Raw genomic sequence first — 20,673 nt, 5'->3', positions numbered from 1 at the left:
TGTTGTACATCTCAAATAAATATAATGTTATATGTCAATTATATCTCAATAAAAAAACAAAAGGATAAAAAACATGTTGGTTTCTGAATACAGACTTTGCCTAAACTTTTTTTATAGCTCCCACAACACTTAGTAGAAATAAATACAAGGTACATGCTAAATAAACACTTGGTGACAGACATTACTAATAAATGGATGCTTAGTTAAAAGATGACACTAATTTTCTTTACATTTTCCAAAGCAAACAAATTTTGGGGGAAAGCCTCTTGTTTTGATCAGTTTTCAATTCAAGGACATCTAAAACAAAGATATGTTTGTTGGTTTTGTTTGTTTTGTTTTTGCTTCTTAATTTTATTTATTTAATTTTTTTAGCATTTTATTTTATTTTTATTTTTTTTAACATTTTTATTGGAATATAATTGCTTTACAATGGTGTGTTAGTTTCTGCTTTATAACAAAGTGAATCCGTTATACATATACATATATCCCTATATCTCTTCCCTCTTGCAACTCCCTCCCTCCCACCCTCCCTATCCCACCCTTCTAGCTGGTCACAAAGCACCCAGAAGATCTCCCTGTGCTATGCAACTGCTTCCCACTAGCTATCTATTTTACATTTGGTAGTGTATATATGTCCATATATACACTACCACTCTCTCACCTTAATCGAGATATAATTGACACATAACTGTTAGTTGTTTTTAGAAGAGAAATTTTTTCCCTAGTTATTAATTTTTTTCCTGTGCTGATAATAACAGGGATTTTTACACTTTCCTATGTACTAATATATTATCTCAATATTCAGTGAACATCTTCCAATCTTCTCTTATCTTCGACTTTCCTGCACATTAACACAAGTGATTTGACTAAAATTCAGAGGAAGCTGAGGGATTATACTTTTTCTTTGTTCTATAGATAAGTCCTTTGGAAAACTTGGATTCATTCAGGAGAAGAAATTACTTATGTAATGAGTCTATTTTAAAATAGACCTATAGAAGATGTCAATTCAACTCTTTCATCATAGGGGGGTAAGAACTGAGTCCTAGAGAGGTTGTTATGTATCTAAAATCATCAAATTTGTTAGTGGCAGATTTAGGATTGGAGCCCAGATTTCCATAGATTACATTTGAAATAGCAGGCATTACATTTATGTGCTTCAGTGTTTCATTTAACTGTTATATACGTTGGGTGAAAATCTTCATATTGTAGTACAGAGAGAATATCACTCAATGCAAAAATACCTTAAACTGATTCATGCTCATAACCTTTCCTGGTACTGAAAATTTTCCGTTTGATGCCTTTAACCTTGACTTTCTTTCTCTTCTGTTCATTATCTTCCATAAGGGAAAAATAAGTAAATGAAACAGCAGTACTTAAATTTTTTTTATTTTAATATATATTTTTTCCAGCTTTATTGAGATATGATTGGCATACAGCACTGCATACGTTTAAAGTGTACAGCATAATAATTTGACTTACATGCACTGTGAAATGACTACCACAATAAGTTTAATGAACATCCATCATCTCATATAGATACAGATTTAAAGGAATAGAAAAAAAAATGTTTTTCCTTGTGAGAACCCTTAGGGTTTCCTCTCTTAACAACTCTTACATGTAACATTCAGCAGTGTTCATTTATTTATCATGTTGTACATGACATCCCTAGTACATATTTATCTTATAACTGGAAATTTGTACCTTTTAACTGTCTTCATCCAATTTCCCCTCCTCCACCCACACCTCTGGTAACCACAAATGTGATCTCTTTTTCTATGAGGTTGTTTGTTTGCTTGTTCCTAGTATACAACATAGTGATTCAAATATTTAGCAGTACTTTTTTCTTTCCTTTTTTTTTTTTTTTTTTTTTTACAATTTTTAAGTCAAGGATGCTAGCATTTAAACATGTTTGGGGAGACCTTCAAGATGGCAGAGGAATAAGACATGGAGATCCCGTTCCTCCCCACAAACATATCAGAAATACATCTACATGTGGAACAACTCCTACAGAACACCCACTGAACACTGGCAGAAGACCTCAGACTTCCCAAAAGGCAAGAAACTCTCCACGTACCTGGGTAGGGCAATAGAAAAAAGAAAAAAAAACAGAGACAAAAGAATAGGGATGGGACCTGCACCTCTGGGAGGGAGCTGTGAAGGAGGAAAGGTTTCCATACACTAGGAAGCCCCTTCACTGACACAGATGGGGTGGCGGGGGGTGTAGCTTTGGAGCCATGGAGGAGAGTGCAGCAACAGGGGTGCAGACGGCAAAGTGGAGAGATTCCCACCCAGAGAATTGGTGCTGATCAGCACTCACCAGCCCGAGAGGCTTGTCTTCTCACCCACTGGGGCAGGTGGGGGCTGGGAGCTGAGGCTCGGGCTTTGGAGGTCAGATCCCAGGGAGAGGACTGGGGTTGGCTGCATGAACAGAGCCTGAAGGGGGCTAGTGAGCCACAGCTAGCTAGGACGGAGTCCGGGAAAAGTTTGGAACTGCCCAAGAGGCAAGAGGCCATTGTTTTGAGGGTGTGTGAGGAGAGGAGATTCAGAACGCCACCTAAACGGGCTCCAGAGATGGGTGTCAGCCACGGCTATCAGCACGGACACCAGAGATGGGCATGAAATGCGAAGGCCGCTGCTGCAGCCACAAAGAAGCCTATGTGCAAGCACAAGTCACTATCCACACCTCTCCTTCCAGGAACCTGTGCACTGCGCCACTGCCAGTGTCCTGTGATAAGGGACAACTTCCCCGGGGAGAACACACAGTATGCCTCAGGCAATGTCATGATGGGCTCTGCCACCGCTGGCTCACCCGACATTAGTACCCCTCCTTCCCCGTAGCATGAGTGAGCCAGAGCCCCCTAATCAGCTGCTATTTTAACCCTGCCCTGTCTGAGCAAAGAACAGATGCCCTCAGGCAACCTACATGCAGAGGCAGGGCCAAATCCAAAGCTGAACCCCAGGAGGTGTGGGAACAAAGAGGAGCAGGGAAATTCCTCTCAGCAGCCTCAGGAGCAGCGGATTAAATCTCCACAATCAACTTGATGTACCCTGCATCCGTGGAATAACTGACTAGACCACGAATCATCCCAAAATTGAGGCGGTGGACTTTGGGAGCAACTGTAGACTTGGGGTTTGCTTTCTGCATCTAATTTGTCCCTGGTTTTATGTTTATCTTAGTTTAGTATTTAAAGTTTACTTTCGCTGGTAGATTTGTTTACTGATTTGGTTGTTCTCTTTTTTTATGTATACATATATATATATATCTTTCTTCTTTTTCTCTTTTTGTGAGGGTGTATGTGCATGCTTTTTTGTGTGATTTTGTCTGTATAGCTTTGCATTTACCATTTGTCCTAGGGTTGTGTCTGTTCTTTTTTTTCTTTTGTAGTATAGTTTTTAGTGCTTGCTATCATTGGTGGATATGTTTTTGGGTCTGGTTGCTCTCTACTTTTGTTCTTTCTTTCTTTTTATATTACTTCTTAATTTTTATTTATTTATAATAATTTTTTATTTTAATAACTTTATTTTATTTTATTTTTTCTTGCTTTCTATTTTTCTCCCTTTCTTTTGAGCTGCGTTGCTGACAGTGTCTTGGTGCTCTAGCCAGGTGTCAGGCCTGTGCCTCTGAGGTAGGAGAGCTGAGTTCAGGATACTGGTCCACCAGAGACCACCCAGCTCCACATAATATCAAATGGTGAAAGCTCTCCAAGAGATCTCCATCTTAATGCTAAGACCCAGCTTCACTCAATGACCACCAAGCTACAATGCTGGACAACCTATGCCAAACAACTAACAAGACAGGAACACAACACCACACATTAGCAGAAAGCCTGCCTAAATAAGGTAACAGACAATGCAAAACACACCACCGGACGTGGTCCTGCTGATCAGAAAAACAAGATCCAGCCTCATCCACCAGAACACAGGCACTAGTCCCCTCCACCAGGAAGCTTACATAACCCACTGAACCAACCTTACCCACTGCAGGCAGACACAAAAAACAATGGGAACTACAAATCTGAAGCCTGCAAAAAGGAGACCCCAAACACGGTAACTTAAACTAAATGAGAAGACAGAAAAACACACAGCAGATGAAGGAGCAAGGCAAAAACCCACCAGACCAAACAACTGAAGAGGAAATAGACAGTCCACCTGACAAATAATTCAGAGTAATGATAGTAAAGATGATCTAAAATCTTGGAAACAGAATGGAGAAAATACAAGAAATGTTTAACAAGGACCTAGAAGAACTAAAGAGCAAAAAAAAAAAAAAAAAAAAAAAAGATGAACAACACAATAAATGAAATTAAAAATTCTCTAGAAGGAATCAATAGCAGAATAACTGAGGGAGAAGAATGGATAAGTGACCTCAAAGATAAAATAGTGGAAATAACTACTGCAGAGCAGAATAAAGAAAAAAGAATGAAAAGAATTAAGACAGTCTTAGAGACTTCTGGGACAACATTTAACACAGAAACATTTGAATTATAGGGGTCCCAGAAGAAGAAGAGAAAAAGAAAGGGATTGAGAAAATATTTGAAATGATTATAGTTGAAAACTTCCATAATATGGGAAAGGGAATAGTCAATCAAGTCCAGGAAGTGCAGAGTCCCATACAAGATAAACAAGGAGAAACATGTCAAGACACATATTAATCAAACTATCAAAAATTAAATACAAAGAAAAAATATTAAAAGCAGCAAGGGAAAACCAACAAATAACACACAAGGGAATCCCCATCAGGTTAACAGCCGATCTTTCAGCAGAAACTCTGCAAGCCAGAAGGGAGTGGCATGACAATTTAAAGTGAGGTAAGGGAAAAACATCCAACCAAGATTACTCTAACCAGCAAGGATCTCATTCAGATTCGAAGGAGAAATTAAAATATTTACAGACAAGTAAAAGCTAAGAGAATTCAGGACCAGCAGACCAGCTTTACAGCAAATGCTAATGGAATTTCTCTAACACAGGAACCACAAGAGAAGGAAAAGACCTACAATAATAAACCCAAAATAAGTAAGAAATCGGTGATTGGAACATACATATCGATAATTACCTTAAATGTAAGTGGATTAAATCCTCCCACCAAATACATAGACTGGCTCAATGGATACAAAAATGAGACCCATATATATGATGCCTACAAGAGAACCACTTCAGACCTAGGGACACATACAGACTGAAAGGGAGGGGATGGATAAAGATATTCCATGCAAATGAAAATCAAAAGAAAGCTGGAGTAGCAATTCTCATATCAGACAAAATAGACTTTAAAATAAAGAGTATTACAAGAGAAAAGGAAGGACACTATATAATGATCAAGGGATCAATCCAAGAAGATTTAACAATTGTAAATATTTATGCACCCAACATAGGAGAACCTCAATACATAAGGCAAATGCTAACAGCCATATAAGGGGAAATCAACAATAACACAGTCATAGTAGGGGACTTTATCAACCCACTTTCACCAATGGACAGATCATCCAAAATGAAAATAAATAAGGAAACACAAGCGTTAAATGATACATTAAACAAGATGGACTTCATTGAAATTTATAGGACATTCAATCCAAAAACAATAGATTACACTTTCTTCTCAAGTGCTTATGGAAATTCTTCAGGATAGACCATGTCTTGAGTCACAAATCAAGCCTTGGTAAATTTAAGAAAACTGAAATTATATCAAGTATCTTTTCTGACCACAACACTATGAGACAAGATATTAATTACAGGGAAAAAATCTGTAAAATATACAAAGACATGGAGGCTAAACAATACACTATTGAATAACCAAGAGATCACTAAAGAAATCAAAGGGGAAATAAAAAAATACCTAGAAACAAATGGCAATGAAAACATGATGACCCAAAACCCATAGGATGCAACAAAAGCAGTTCTAAGAGGGAAGTTTATAGAAATAAAATCTTACCTCAAGAAACAAGAAACATCTCAAATGACTGAACCTTACACCTAAAGCAATTAGAGAAAGAAGAACAAAAATACCCCAAAGTTAGCAGAAGAAAAGAAACCATAAAGATCAGATCAGAAATAAATGAAAAAGAAATGAAGGAAATGATAGCAAAGATCAATAAAACTAAAAGCTGGTTGTTTAAGAAGATAAACAAAATTGATAAACCATTAGCCAGACTCATCAAGAAAAAAAGACAGAAGACTCAAATCAATAGAATTAGAAATGAAAAGAGATAAGTAACAATGAACCCTGCAGAAATACAAAGGATCATGAGAGATCACTACAAGGAACTATATGCCAATAAAATGGACAACCTGGAAGAAATGGACAAATTCTTAGAAAAGCACAACCTTCCGAGACTGAACCAGGAAGAACTAGAAAATATATACAGACCAATGACAATCACTAAAATTGAAACTGTGATTAAAAATCTTCCAACAAACAAAGCCAAGGACCAGATGGCTTCACAGGTGAATTCTATCAAACATTTAGAGAAAAGTTAACACATATCCTCAAACTCTTCTAAAATATAGCAGAGGGAGGAACTCTCCCAAACTCATTCTACGAGGCCACCATCACCCTGATACCAAAACCAGACAAAGATGTCACAAAGGACGAAAACTATAGGCCAATATCTCTGATGAGCATAGATGGAAAAATCCTCAACAAAATGCTAGCAAAGAGAACCAACAGCACATTAAGAGAATCATACACCTTGGTCAAGTGGGGTTTATCCCAGGAATGCAAGGAATCTTCAATGTATGCAAATCAATCAATATGTTACACCATATTAACAAACTGAAGGAGAAAACTCATATGATCATCTCAATAGATGCAGAAAAAGCTTTTGACAAAATTCAGTACCCATTTATGATAAAAAGCCTCCTGAAAGTAGTCATAGAAGAAACTTACCTCAACATAATATGGCCATATATGACAAAACCACAGCCAACATCATTCTCAATGGTGAAGAACTGAAGCCATTTCCACTAAGATCAGGAGCAAGACAAGGCTGTCCACTCTCACCACTGTTATTCAACATAGTTTTTGAAGTTTTAGCCATAGCAATCAGAGAAGAAAAAGAAATAAAAAGAATACAAATCGAAAAGAATAAGTAAAGCTGCCATTCTTTATAGACGACCTGACACTAACATAAAGAATCCTAAATATACTACCAGAGAACTACTAGAACTAATCAGTGAATTTGGTAAAGTAGCAGGATACAAAATTAATGCACAGAAATCTCTTACATTCCTATACACTAATGATGAAAAATATGAAAGACAAATTAATAAACACTCCCATTTACCATGCAACAAAAAGAATAAAATACCTAGGAGTAAACCTACCTAAGGCGAAAAACGACCTGTATGCAGAAGAGTATAAGACACTGATGAAAGAAATTAAAGCTGATACAAACAGATGAAGAGATATACCATGTTCTTGGATAGGAAGAATCAACATTGGGAAAATGACTATACTACCCAATGCAATCTACAGATTCAATTCAATCCCTATGAAACTACCAATGGCATTTTTCACAGAACTAGAACAAAAAATTTCAGTTTGTATGGAAGCACAGAAGACCCTGAATAGCCAAAGCAGTCTTGAGAAAGAAAAACGGAGCTGGAGGAATCAGGTTCCCGGACTTCAGATTATACTACAAAGTTACAGTAATCAAGACAGTATGGTACTGGAACAAAAACAGAAATATAGATCAATGGAACAGGATAGAAACCCCAGAGATAAACCCATGCACATATGGTCACCTTATTTTTGATAAAGGAGTCAAGAATATACAATGGAGAAAAGACAGCCTCTTCAGTAAGTGGTGCTGGGAAAATGGACAGCTACATGTAAAAAAATGAAATTAGAACACTCCCTAACACCATACATGAAAATAAGCTCCAAATGGATTAATGGATTAAAGACCTAAGTATAAGGCCAGACACTATAAAACTCTTAGAGGAAAACATAGGTAGAACACTGTATGACATAAATCACAGCAAGAGCCTTTTTGACCCACCTCCTAGAGAAATGGAAATAAAAACAAAAATAAAAAAATGGGACCTAATGAAACTTAAAATCTTTTGCACAGCAAGGGAAACCATAAACAAAATGAAAAGACAACCTTCAGATTGGGAGAAAATATTTTCAAATGAAGCAACTGGTAAAGGATTAATCTCCAAAATTTACAAACAGCTCATGCAGCTCAATATCAAAAAAGCAAAGAACCCAAATCAAAAATGGGCAAATGACCTAAACAGACATTTATCCAAAGAAGATATACAGATTGCCAACAAACACGTGAAAGGATGCTCAACATCACTAATCTTTAGAGAAATGCAAATCAAAAGTTCAATGAGGTATCACCTCACACCAGTCTGAATGGCCATTATTAAAAAATTTTCAAACAATAAATGCTAGAGAGGGTTTGGAGAAAAGTGAACCCTCTTGCACTGTTGGTGGGAATGTAAAGTGATACAGCCACTATGGAAAACAGTATGGCAGTTCCTTAAAAAACTAAAAGAAAAACTACCATACAACCCAGTAATCCCACTCTTTGGCATATACCCTGAGAAAAGCATGATTCAAAAACTGTTGTGTACCACAGTGTTCATTGCAGCTGTATTTACAGTAGCCAGGACATGGACACAACCTAAGTGTCCATCTTCAGATGAATGGATAAAGAAGATGTGGCACATATATACAATAGAATATTACTCAGCCATAAAAAGAAACGAAATTGAGTTATTTGTAGTGAGGTGGATGGGCCTAGAGTCTGTCATACAGAGTGAAGTAAGTCAGAAGGAGAAAAACAAGTACCATATGTTAACACATATATATGGAATCTAAAAAAAAAAAAAAGCTTCTGAAGAACCTAGAGGCAGGACAGGAATAAAGATGTAGATGTAGAGAATGGACTTGAGGACACAGAGAGGGGGAAGGGTAAGCTGGGATGAAGTGAGAGAGTGACATACATATATATATATATATATATATATATATATATATATATATATATATACTACCAAATGTAAAATAAATAGTTTGTGGGAAGCAGCCACATAGCCCAGGGAGATCAGCTGGGTACTTTGTGACCACCTAGAGGAGTTGGTTAGGAAGGGGGGGGGAGGGAGACACCAGAGGGAGGAGATAATGGGATATATGTATATGTTCAGCTGATTCACTTTGTTATAAAATGGAAACTCACACACCATTGTAAAACAATTATACTCAAATAAAGATGTTAAAAATTGATAAATAATAACATGTAAATATTTACTACATGCTGAAATTCTATTTTGGATATATTGGATTAAGTGAAAATATGCTATAAAATTAATTTCACCTGTTCCTCTTTACTTTTAAATGGCTGCTAGAAAAATTTTAAAGTACATATATGGCTCACATTATATTTCTATTGTACATTGCTGTTCCAGAAGCATCAAGTGAAAGAGAGAGAGAGGGAGGTGTTACTAAAAAAAGAATAAGAGTATTATAGGCATATGACTTCTTATCAAAACACTGGAGGACAGAAATAATGGTCTTTAAATTTCTGAAGTGTAAAAAAAATCTTAAATCTAGAATTTAATATCCTGCCAAACTTATCAATTAAATATGAAGGGAAAGGGACTTCCCTTGTGGTCCAGTGGTTAAGACTCTGCTCTCCCAATGCAGGGAGCCCAGGTTTGATCCGTGGTCAGGGAACTAGATCCTGCATGCTCCAACTAAGAGCCTGTATGCCGCAACTAAGACCCGGGGCAGACAAATAAACAAATAAATATTAAAAATAATAAATATGAATGTAAAACAAACACTTTTCCATCCATGTTGATTCAGAATGATTTCAGAATCCTTATCTACCAAGCAACCTTTCTTTTTAAAAATGTTACAATATTTGAGGATGTACTCTATCTAGAGTACAGGAGAGAGAGAAGCAGCTCATGGTCCAGGAAACAGTGGTGGAATTCTAGTTGTGAAATGGAAAGGATGACACCTCTGCAGCAGCCCAAAAAACACGGCTCAATTTAAAACACCAGATCAAGGATCCTAAAAGTTATTCCTCCAAGAATAGAAAGAGGAAGATTTAACAGGCAAGACAATTAAGAAGTTGGGAGTTCTTAGCTCAGCGAGGAAGAAGACAGGCTTTTTTCCTCTCAACAAGAAAAAAGAACCCAAAGAAATTAGAAATGCCAAGAAAACAACTGAAAAATTAGAGAAGAAAGTTTTGATTCAAATACAAGGTGAGCAAAACTGTGGCCTGATCACTTGCGGAATATGAGAAGTCATTTGACTTTAACACTTGGGACTTTCTCCTTTGAGAGAATCAGTGACAAATCATATTTCATTTTCAGTGGACCTAATCACACTATTTCTGCAGTGACAAATAGTTGAATGATCACATTTACATAATTATAATTAAATGTTTACTAGTTTCAATTTTAATAATCAAAACATAAAACCTAATTTTAGTTATAGAATAGAATGTTCATGTCATAAAATACATTGTAAAGGTAACGCTCCAGCTGTCAGAAGTCAAGTTGAGAGCAGGAGGAGGGAAGGGTGAGTGTGTAGAGTTCCTACTTTCCTCATTTTACTTTGGGATGATACAAGAGATACTATGTAAAGAAGATGGAACGAAAATACAGGATTATGTATACATCACTTAAAAGTATAAAGGCAACTAATAGAAAAACCATACACACTAATATAAGTATCAAAACTCAAGGGAGAGAGAGAGACAAGTGGAGATGTGAGCTGAATTCCTTGTCTGTCAAAGAGGATGGAAATGACTTGATTTCTACTGCTGGTAAATTAAGAAACTGAGATCTAAGCATATCGTTTAGAATTATGGTGGTAACATCAGAAGAATTAAAAACAAAATGTTTAAAGGGGTTTCCAATGACATGTGGGACTTGGGTAGGGGAGGTGAAATGGAGTTTTTATTTAATAACAGTACCGTACATGCCGTTTGAATTTTGATACTGTGCACATGTTTTAAAATGTTTTTAAAAATACATTTATAAATAATTGGTGTTAATAATTATAAAGAAAGCCCTAATTAAAGAGTAGTTCTTCCCTGAAAAAATAAAGTTTGTTCTTTTAACATTGCTATTTTTATAACAATAATTTTGATATCATAGAATATTTTAAGACAATTCTACACTTAGAACTTACATTTCTCTACATGTTTTAATTTGGTTTCTGGATTGTTTCTTTTTTTAAAAAATTTTTTATCTATTTTTGGCTGCATTGGGTCTTCGTTGCTGTGTGTGGGATTTCTCTAGTTGTCACGATTGGGGGCTACTCTTCCTTGTGGTGCACGGGCTTCTCCTTGCGGTGGCTTCTCTTGTTGTGGAGCATGAGCTCTAAGCTCATGGGCTTCAGTAGTTGCAGCAGGAGGGCTCAGTAGTTGCAGCATGTGGGCTCTAAGGCATTCAGGCTTCAGTACTTGTGGTTCACAGGCTCAGTAGCTGTGGCTCACAGGCTCTAGAGCGCAGGCTCAGTAGTTGTGGTGCACAGGCTTAGTTGCTCCGTGGCATGTGGGATCTTCCCAGGACTAGGGATTGAACCTATGTCCCCAGTATTGTCAGGTGGATTCTTAAACACTGTGCCACCAGGGAAGTCCCTAGATTGTTTCTTTTATTCTCTTCAGTTCTCTGGTAATAGTCCATGTGATCAAGCTGCGTCTTAGAATAAGTGGTACCGTAGCCCTGAAAGGATAATGTCCTGAGCATCTTTTGAAAGACACTATATGTTAAGCATTTTTAACCATATATACATGCAAAGAGATAGTTGTTATTTTAGTAGGGCAAAATATTCCGTAGAATGTAAGCACAAGAGTACTTGTAAATGTTCTGATACCTACAAATTCAGTGAATTAGCACAACTTTCCCCCAAATCTTTGATCCTTATTACCTTATTTGTTCTCCTCTCTTAGTGGTTTAATCCTTTACTAAGTACTGATTATTTTTTCTCAGTGGTCTCTACCATGTACTGTAAAATAATATTGTCATATAGAAACTGATCTCCTTCCAGTTTTGAAGTCATATTTCTTTCTCAAGGTTTTGCCTTCTTGATTTATTCTACATTTATCTACTAAAAAATTCTGCCTCATATATTATTTCAATCATGTCACATACCTGATAAATAATCTGTAGTAGCTTTAATTTGACAATCAGTTCAACATCTTCAGTCTGGACTTCAGGACCCTTAAAAAATTCTCTTTGATTTTTGGTTGATGTTTGCCAATTTCAGTTTTCTGTTTCACCCATGATCTCATATCATAAACAGGTTCCTTTTCCCTTTCTTTATGCCTTGTGCATGCTATTTATCCTCAGAAAGCTCATAATAAACCCCTAACACATTGGACCCCTAACACAATGTTTCCAGGCGAATGAGCTCTGCAGCTTTACCTCTAGAAGTATTTTTTTTTGGTGTGGCTTTAATATATGGTTTATTTATAAGGAAATTATAGAATATATGAACACAACTGTTCTGTATTTAAATCCAGTGAGACTTCAACAACTGATTCTTGAACATGATTCTGTTTCTTGCCTCTGTGAATGTGCACATGTTGTTTGCTTTACCAGGCCCTGTACCCCTCTCTCCTTGGTCATGTCTACTTGTCAAATTTAATAAATTTTATTCGTAATTATTTTTCAGTCTTTAAATATCACCTATTATTTATATGTTGGTCCTTCATTCTATGCTTTCTTTTTTTTTTATTAGTTTCTGCTTTATAACAAAGTGAATCAGTCATACATATACATCTGTTCCCACATCCCTTCCCTCATGCATCTCCCTCCCTCCCACCCTCCCCATCCCACCCCTCCAGGCAGTCACAAAGCACCGAGCTGATCTCCCTGTGCTCTGCGGCTGCTTCCCACTATCTATCTACCTTACGTTTGGTAGTGTATATATGTCCATACCTCTCTTTCGCTTTGTCACAGCTTACCCTTCCCCCTCCCCATATCCTCAAGTCCATTCTCAAGTAGGTCTGTGTCTTTATTCCCGTTTTACCCCTAGGTTCTTCATGACATTTTTTTTTTAAATTCCGTATATATGTGTTAGCATACGGTATTTGTCTTTCTCTTTCTGACTTACTTCATTCTGTATGACAGACTCTAGGTCTATCCACCTCATTACAAATAGCTCAGTTTCGTTTCTTTTTATGGCTGAGTAATATTCCATTGTATATATGAGCCACATCTTCTTTATCCATTCATCCAATGATGGACACTTAGGTTGTTTCCAGCTCCGGGCTATTGTGAATAGAGCTGCAATGAACATTTTGGTACATGTCTCTTTTTGAATTATGGTTTTCTCAGGGTATATGCCTAGTAGTGGGATTGCTGGGTCATATGGTAGTTCTATTTGTAGTTTTTTAAGGAACCTCCATACTGTTCTCCATAGTGGCTGTACCAATTCACATTCCCACCAGCAGTGCAAGAGTGTTCCCTTTTCTCCACACCCTCTCCAGCATTTATTGTTTCTAGATTTCTTGATGATGGCCATTCTGACTCGTGTGAGATGATATCTCATTGTAGTTTTGATTTGCATTTCTCTAATGAGTAAAGATGTTGAGCATTCTTTTATGTGTTTGTTGGCAGTCTGTATATCTTCTTTGGAGAAATGCCTATTTAAGTCTTCTGCCCATTTTTGGATTGGGTTGTTTGTTTTTTTGCTATTGAGCTGCATGAGCTGTTTATAAATTTTGGAGATTAATCCTTTGTCAGTTGCTTCATTTGCAAATATTTTCTCCCATTCTGAGGGTTGTCTTTTTGTCTTGTTTATGGTTTCCTTTGCTGTGCAAAAGCTTTGAAGTTTCATTAGGTCCCATGTGTTTATCTTTGTTTTTATTTCCATTTCTCTAGGAGGTGGGTCCAAAAGGATCTTGCTGTGATTTATGTCATAGAGTGTTCTGCCTATGTTTTACTCTAAGAGTCTGATAGTTTCTGGCCTTACATTTAAGTCTTTAATCCATTTTGAGCTTACTTTTGTGTATGGTGTTAGGGAATGATCTAATCTCATACTTTTACACGTCCCTGTCCAGTTTTCCCAGCACCACTTATTGAAGAGACTGTCCTTTCTCCACTGTACATTCCTGCCTCCTTTATCAAAGATAAGTTGGCCATATGTGCGTGGGTTTATCTCTGGGCTTTCTATCCTGATCCACTGATCTATCTTTCTGTTTTTATGCCAGTACCACACTGTCTTAATTACTGTAGCTTTGTAGTATAGTCTGAAGTCAGGGAGCCTGATTCCTCCAGCTCCGTTTTTCGTTCTCAAGATTGCTTTGGCTATTCGGGGTCTTTTGTTTTTCCAAACAAATTTTGAAATTTTTTGTTCTAGTTCTGTGAAAAATGCCAGTGGTAGTTTGATAGGGATTGCATTGAATCTGTAGATTGCTTTGAGTAGTAGAGTCATTTTCACAATATTGATTCTTCCAATCCAGGAGCATGGTATATCTCTCCATCTATTTGTATCATCTTTAATTTCTTTCATCAGTGTCTTATAATTTTCTGCATACAGGTCTTTTGTCTCCTTAGGTAGGTTTATTCCTAGATATTGTATTCATTTGTTGCAATGGTAAATGGGAGTGTTTTCTTGATTTCATTTTCAGATTTTTCATCATTAGTGTACAGGAATGCCAGAGATTTCTGTACATTAATTTTGTATCCTGCTACTTTACCAAATTCATTGATTAGGTCTAGTAGTTTTTCGGTAGCATCTTTAGGATTCTCTATGTATAGTATCATGTCATCTGCAAACAGTGACCGCTTTACTTCTTTTCCAATTTGGATTCCTTTTATTTCCTTTTCTTCTCTGATTGCTCTGGCTAAAACTTCCAAAACTAAGTTGAATAAGAGTGGTGAGAGTGGGCAGCCTTGTCTTGTTCCTGATCTTAGTGGAAATGGTTTCAGTTTTTCACCATTGAGGACAATGTTGGCTGTGGGTTTGTCATATATGGCCTTTATTATGTTGAGGAAAGTTCCCTCTATGCCTACTTTCTGCAGGGTTTTTATCATAAATCGGTGTTGAATTTTGTCAAAAGCTTTCCCTGCATCTATTGAGATGATCATATGGTTTTTCTCCTTCAACGTGTTAATATGGTGTATCACATTGATTGATTTGCATATATTGAAGAATCCTTGCATTCCTGGAATAAACCCCACTTGATCATGGTGTATGATCCTTTTAATGTGCTGTTGGATTTTGTTTGCTAGTATTTTGTTGAGGATTTTTGCATCTATGTTCATCAGTGATATTGGCCTGTAGTGTTCTTTCTTTGTGACATCCTTGCCTGGTTTTGTTATCAAGGTGATGGTGGCCTCGTAGAATGAGTTTGGCAGTGTTCCTTCCTCTGATATTGTTTGGAAGAGTTTGAGAAGGATGGGTGTTAGCTCTTCTCTAAATGTTTGATATAATTCGCCTGTGAAGCCATCTGGTCCTGGGCTTTTGTTTGTTGGAAGATTTTTTATCACAGTTTCAATTTCAGTGCTTGTGATTGGTCTATTCATATTTTCTATTTCTTCCTGAGTCAGTCTTGGCAGGTTGTGCATTTCTAAGAATTTGTCCATTTCTTCCAGGTTGTCCATTTTATTGGCATAGAGTTGCTTATAGTAATCTCTCATGATCTTTTGTATTTCTGCAGTGTCAGTTGTTACTTCTCCTTTTTCATTTCTAATTCTATTGATTTGAGTCTTCTCCCTTTTTTTCTTGATGAGTCTGGCTAATGATTTATCAATTTTGTTTATCTTCTCAAAGAACCAGCTTTTAGTTTGGTTGATCTTTGCTATTGTTTCCTTCATTTCTTTTTTATTTATTTCTGATCTGATCTTTATGATTTCTTTCCTTCTGCTAACTTTGGGGTTTTTTGTTCTTCTTTCTCTAATTGCTTTAGGTGCAGGGTCAGGTTGTTTACTCGAAATGTTTCCTGTTTCTTAAGGTGGGATTGTATTGCTATAAACTTCCCCCTTAGAACTGCTTTTGCAGTGTCCCATAGGTTTTGGGTTGTCGTGTCTCCATTGTCATGTGTTTCTAGGTATTTTTAAATTTCCTCTTTGATTTCTTCAGTGATCACTTCATTATTGAGTAGTGTATTGTTTAGCCTCCATGTGTTTGTATTTTTTACAGATCTTTTCCTGTAATTGATGTCTAGTCTCATAGCATTGTGGTCAGAAAAGATACTTGATACAATTTGAATTTTCTTAAATTTACCAAGGCTTGATTTGTGACCCAAGATATGATCTATCCTGGAGAATGTTCCATGAGCACTTGAGGAAAATGTGTATTCTGTTGTTTTTGGATGGAATGTCCTATAAATATCAACTAAGTCCATCTTGTTTAATGTATCATTTAAAGCTTGTGTTTCCTTATTTATTTTCATTTTGGATGATCTGTCCATTGGTGAAAGTAGGGTGTTAAAGTCCCCTACTATGATTGTGTTATTGTCGATTTCCCCTTTTATGGCTGTTAGTATTTGCCTTATGTATTGAGGTGCTCCTATGTTGGGTGCATAAATATTTACAATTGTTATATCTTCTTCTTGGATTGATCCCTTTATCGTTATGTAGTGTCCTTCTTTGTCTCTTCTAATAGTCTTTATTTTAAAGTCTATTTTGTCTGATATAAGAATTGCTACTCCAGCTTTCTTTTGATTTCCATTTGCATGGAATATCTTTTTCCATCCCCTTACTTTCAATCTGTATGTGTCTCTAGGTCTGAAGTGGGTCTCTTGTAGACAGCATATATATGGGTCTTGTTTTTGTATCCATTCAGCCACTCTGTGTCTTTTGGTGGGAGCATTTAGTCCATTTACATTTAAGGTAATTATTGATATGTATGTTCCTATTCCCATTTCCTTAATTGCTTTGGGTTCGTTATTGTAGGTCTTTTCCTTCTGTTGTGTTTCTTGCCTAGAGAAGTTCCTTTAGCATTTGTTGTAAAGCTGGTTTGGTGGTGCTGAACTCTCTCAGCTTTTCCTTGTCTCTAAAGTTTTTAATTTCTCCATCAAATCTGAATGAGATCCTTGCTGGGTAGAGTAATGTTGGTTGCAGGTTTCTCTCCTTCATCACTTTAATTATGTCCTGCCACTCCCTTCTGGCTGGTAGAGTTTCTGCTGAGAGATCAGCTGTTAACCTGATGGGGATTCCCTTGTGTGTTATTTGTTTTTTTTTTCCCTTGCTGCTTTTAATATGATTTCTTTGTGTTTAATTTTTGACAGTTTGATTAATATGTGTCTTGGCGTATTTCTCCTTGGATTTATTCTGTATGGGACTCTCTGTGCCTCCTGGACTTGATTAACTATTTCCTTTCCCATATTAGGGAAGTTTTCAACTATAATCTCTTCAAATATTTTCTCAGTCCCTTTCTTTTTCTCTCCTTCTTCTGGAACCCCTATAATTCGAATGTTGGTGCGTTTAATGTTGTCCCAGAGGTCTCTGAGATGGTCCTCAATTCTTTTCATTCTTTTTTCTTTATTTTGCTCTGCATCAGTTATTTCCACTATTTTATCTTCCACCTCACTTATCCGTTCTTCTGCCTCAGTTATTCTGCTATTGATCCCATCTAGAGTATTTTTTATTTCATTTATTGCATTTTTAATCGATGCTTGATTCATCTTTAGTTCTTCTAGGTCCTTGTTAAATGTTTCTTGCATTTTGTCTATTCTATTTCCAAGATTATGGATCTTGGAAATAGAATCTTGGATCAGCTTTACTATCATTATTCTGAATTCTTTTTCAGGTAGACTGCCTATTACCTCTTCATTTGTTAGGTCTGGTAGGTTTTTATCTTGCTCCTTCACCTGCTGTGTGTTTTTCTGTCTTCTCATTTTGCTTATGTTACTGTGTTTGGGGTCTCCTTTTTGCAGGCTGCAGATTCGTAGTTCCCGTTGCTTTTGATGTCTGTTCCCAGTGGCTAAGTTTGTTTCAGTAGGTTGTGTAGGCTTCCTAGTGGGGGGGACTAATGCCTGTGTTCTGGTGGTTGAGGCTCGATCTTGTCTTTCTGGTGGACAGGTCCACGTCTGGTGGTGTGTTTTGGGGTGCTTATGGCCTTATTATATTTTTAAGTAGCCTCTCTTCTAATGGGTGGGGTTGTGTTCCTCCCTTGCTAGTTGCTTGGCATAGGGTGACCAGCACTGTAGCTTGCTGGTCGTTCACTGAAGCTGGGTGCTGGTGTTGAGATAGAGATCTCTGGAAGATTTTCGCTGCTTGATATTATGTGGAGCTGGGAGGTCTCTTGTGGACCCGTGTCCTGAAGTTGGCTCTCCCACTTCAGATGCACAGCACTGACTCCTGGCTGCAGCACCAAGAGCCTTTCATCCACCCGGCTCAGAATAACAGGGAGAAAATGTAGAAAGAAAGAATTAGTAGAAGAAAGAAAGAGAGACGGAAAGAAAGGAAGAAGGGAAGAAAGGAAGGAAGGACGGAAGAAAGAAATAAAGGAGGAAGGGAGGGAGGAAGGATGGAAAGAAAGAAGGAAAGAAAGGAGGGAGGGAGGGAGGAATGAAACTAAAAGGAAGAGTGAATGGAAGAAGGGAGGGAGGGAGGGAGGAAGGAAAGAAAGAAAGAAAGACAGGAGGGAGGGAGGGAGGAAGGAAAGAAAAAGAAAGTGGAAAGAAGAAGAGTGGGAGGGAGGGAGGGAGGAAAGAAAAAGAAAGAAGGAAAGGAGGAGCAGAGGGAGGGAGGGAGGAAGGGAAGGTAGGAAAAAAGAAAGAGCAGGTAAAGTAAAATAGAATAAAGTATGAAATATAGTAGTGTTATTAAATTTAAAAAGTAATTATTGAAAAAAAAAACGGACCGATAGATCCCTGGGACATATGGTGGAAGCAAAGCTATACAGAGAGAATCTTACACAGAAGATTACACATACGCATTCACAAAAAGAGAGCAGGGGGGGAAATCAAAAATCTTTCTCTCCAAGTCCACCTCCTCAATTTGGGATAATTCGTTGTAAAAGGAGGAAAAGGGCGTGAAGTCTGAAATCTTGCTCTCTAAGTCCACCTCCTTAATTTGGGATAATTCATTGTAAAAAGAGGAAAAGGGGGGAAAGTCTTAAATCTTGTCCTCAAAGCCCACTTCCTCAATTTGGGATGATTCGCTGTCCATTTATGCACTCCACAGACGCAGGGCACATCAAATGGACCGTGGAGCTTTAATCCGCTGCCTCCGAGGCTGCACAGAGAGATTTCCCTGTCTCTGCTCTCACAGCCCCCGGGTCTCAGCCTTGGACCTGGCCCTGCCTCTGCGCGTAGGTCGCCGGAGGGTGTCCGTTCTTTGCTCAGACAGGACGGTTTTAAAGGAGCCGCTGATTCGGGGGCTCTGGCTCACTCAGGCAGAGGGGAGGGAGGGGCGCGCAGTGTGGGGCGGGCCTGCGGTGGCAGAGGCCAGCGTGACGTTGCAGCAGCCCGTGGCGCTCCGTGCGCTTTCCCGGGAAAGCCGTCCCCGGGTCCCGGGACCCCGGCAGTGGCGGGGTGCACAGGCCCCCCGGAAGGCGGGGCGGACAGTGACCTGCGCTCGCACACAGGCCCCGCAGTGGCAGCGGCGGCGGCGGCAGCCGCCGCCCCAGCGTCCCACGCCTGTCTCCAAGGTCCGCGCCTTACCCGCGGCTCGCGCCTGTCTCCAGCGCTTCCCCAAGCATCCCTCTTAATGCCCTCTCCTCGCGCACCAGGAAACAAAAGAGATAAAAGTCTCTTGCCTCTTCAGCAGCTCCAGACCCTTTCCCCGGACTCCTTTCGGGCTAGCCGTGGTGCACTAACCCCTTCAGGCTCTCTTCCTGCCGCCAGCCCCAGTCCTCTCCCTGTGCTCCGACTGAAACCCGATACCCGAGCCTCAGCTCCCAGGCCCGCCCGCACCGGCGGCCGAGCAGACAAGTCTCTCGGGCTGGTGTGTGCCTGAGGGCACCGGTCCTCTGTGCCAGAATCTCTCCGCTTTGCCCTCCGCACCCCTGTTGCTGTGCTCTCCTCCGCTACTCTGAAGCTTTACCCCTCCGCCACCTGCAGTCTCCGCCCGTGAAGGGGCTTGTAGTGTGTGGAAACCTTTCCTCCTTCACGTCTCCCTCCCACTGGTGCAGGTCCCGTCCCTATTCTTTTGTCTCTGTTTATTCTTTTTTTCTTTTGCCCTACCCAGGTATGTGGGGAGTTTCTTGCCTTTTGGGGGGTCTGAGGTCTTCTGTCAGCGTTCAGTAGGTGTTCTGTAGGAGTTGTTCCATGTGTAGATGAATTTCTGATGCATCTGTGGGGAGGAAGGTGATCTCCGCGTCTTACTCTTCCGCCATCTTCCTCCGGGCCCATTCTATGCTTTCTAATTCCATCATTTTCTCATTTATATTTTCATCTCTTTGTTTTATATTTTCATATTTTATATTTCACAGAATAAAATTTGTATTCACCGGAATAAAAATTCACAGATTTTTATTGTCTGCAGCATCAGCTATGCTCTTACAGTTTCCAGTGAGAGAAGATAAGTTTTTTGGAGCTTTTTCAGAAAATCTTTTGCATATTGCATACATCATCTATTTTGATTTTACCTCATCTATTTCATCTCCATCTTTCTTAGTTCTTTCCTCTTGACTTTGGGTATGTGATTCTCAGGCAATATGTTTACTTTCCCTCTTTTCAGAATGACAGTTTCTGAAATTTTCTAGCTCCTCAATTGCATTTTCAGAAAATATACTTTGCTATAAATATTCTG

The sequence above is a fragment of the Mesoplodon mirus genome (genome assembly GCF_964341445.2).
Source record: "Mesoplodon mirus genome assembly, chromosome: 6".
NCBI lineage: Eukaryota > Metazoa > Chordata > Mammalia > Artiodactyla > Ziphiidae > Mesoplodon > Mesoplodon mirus.
Note: the sequence above shows the minus strand (reverse complement) of the source record.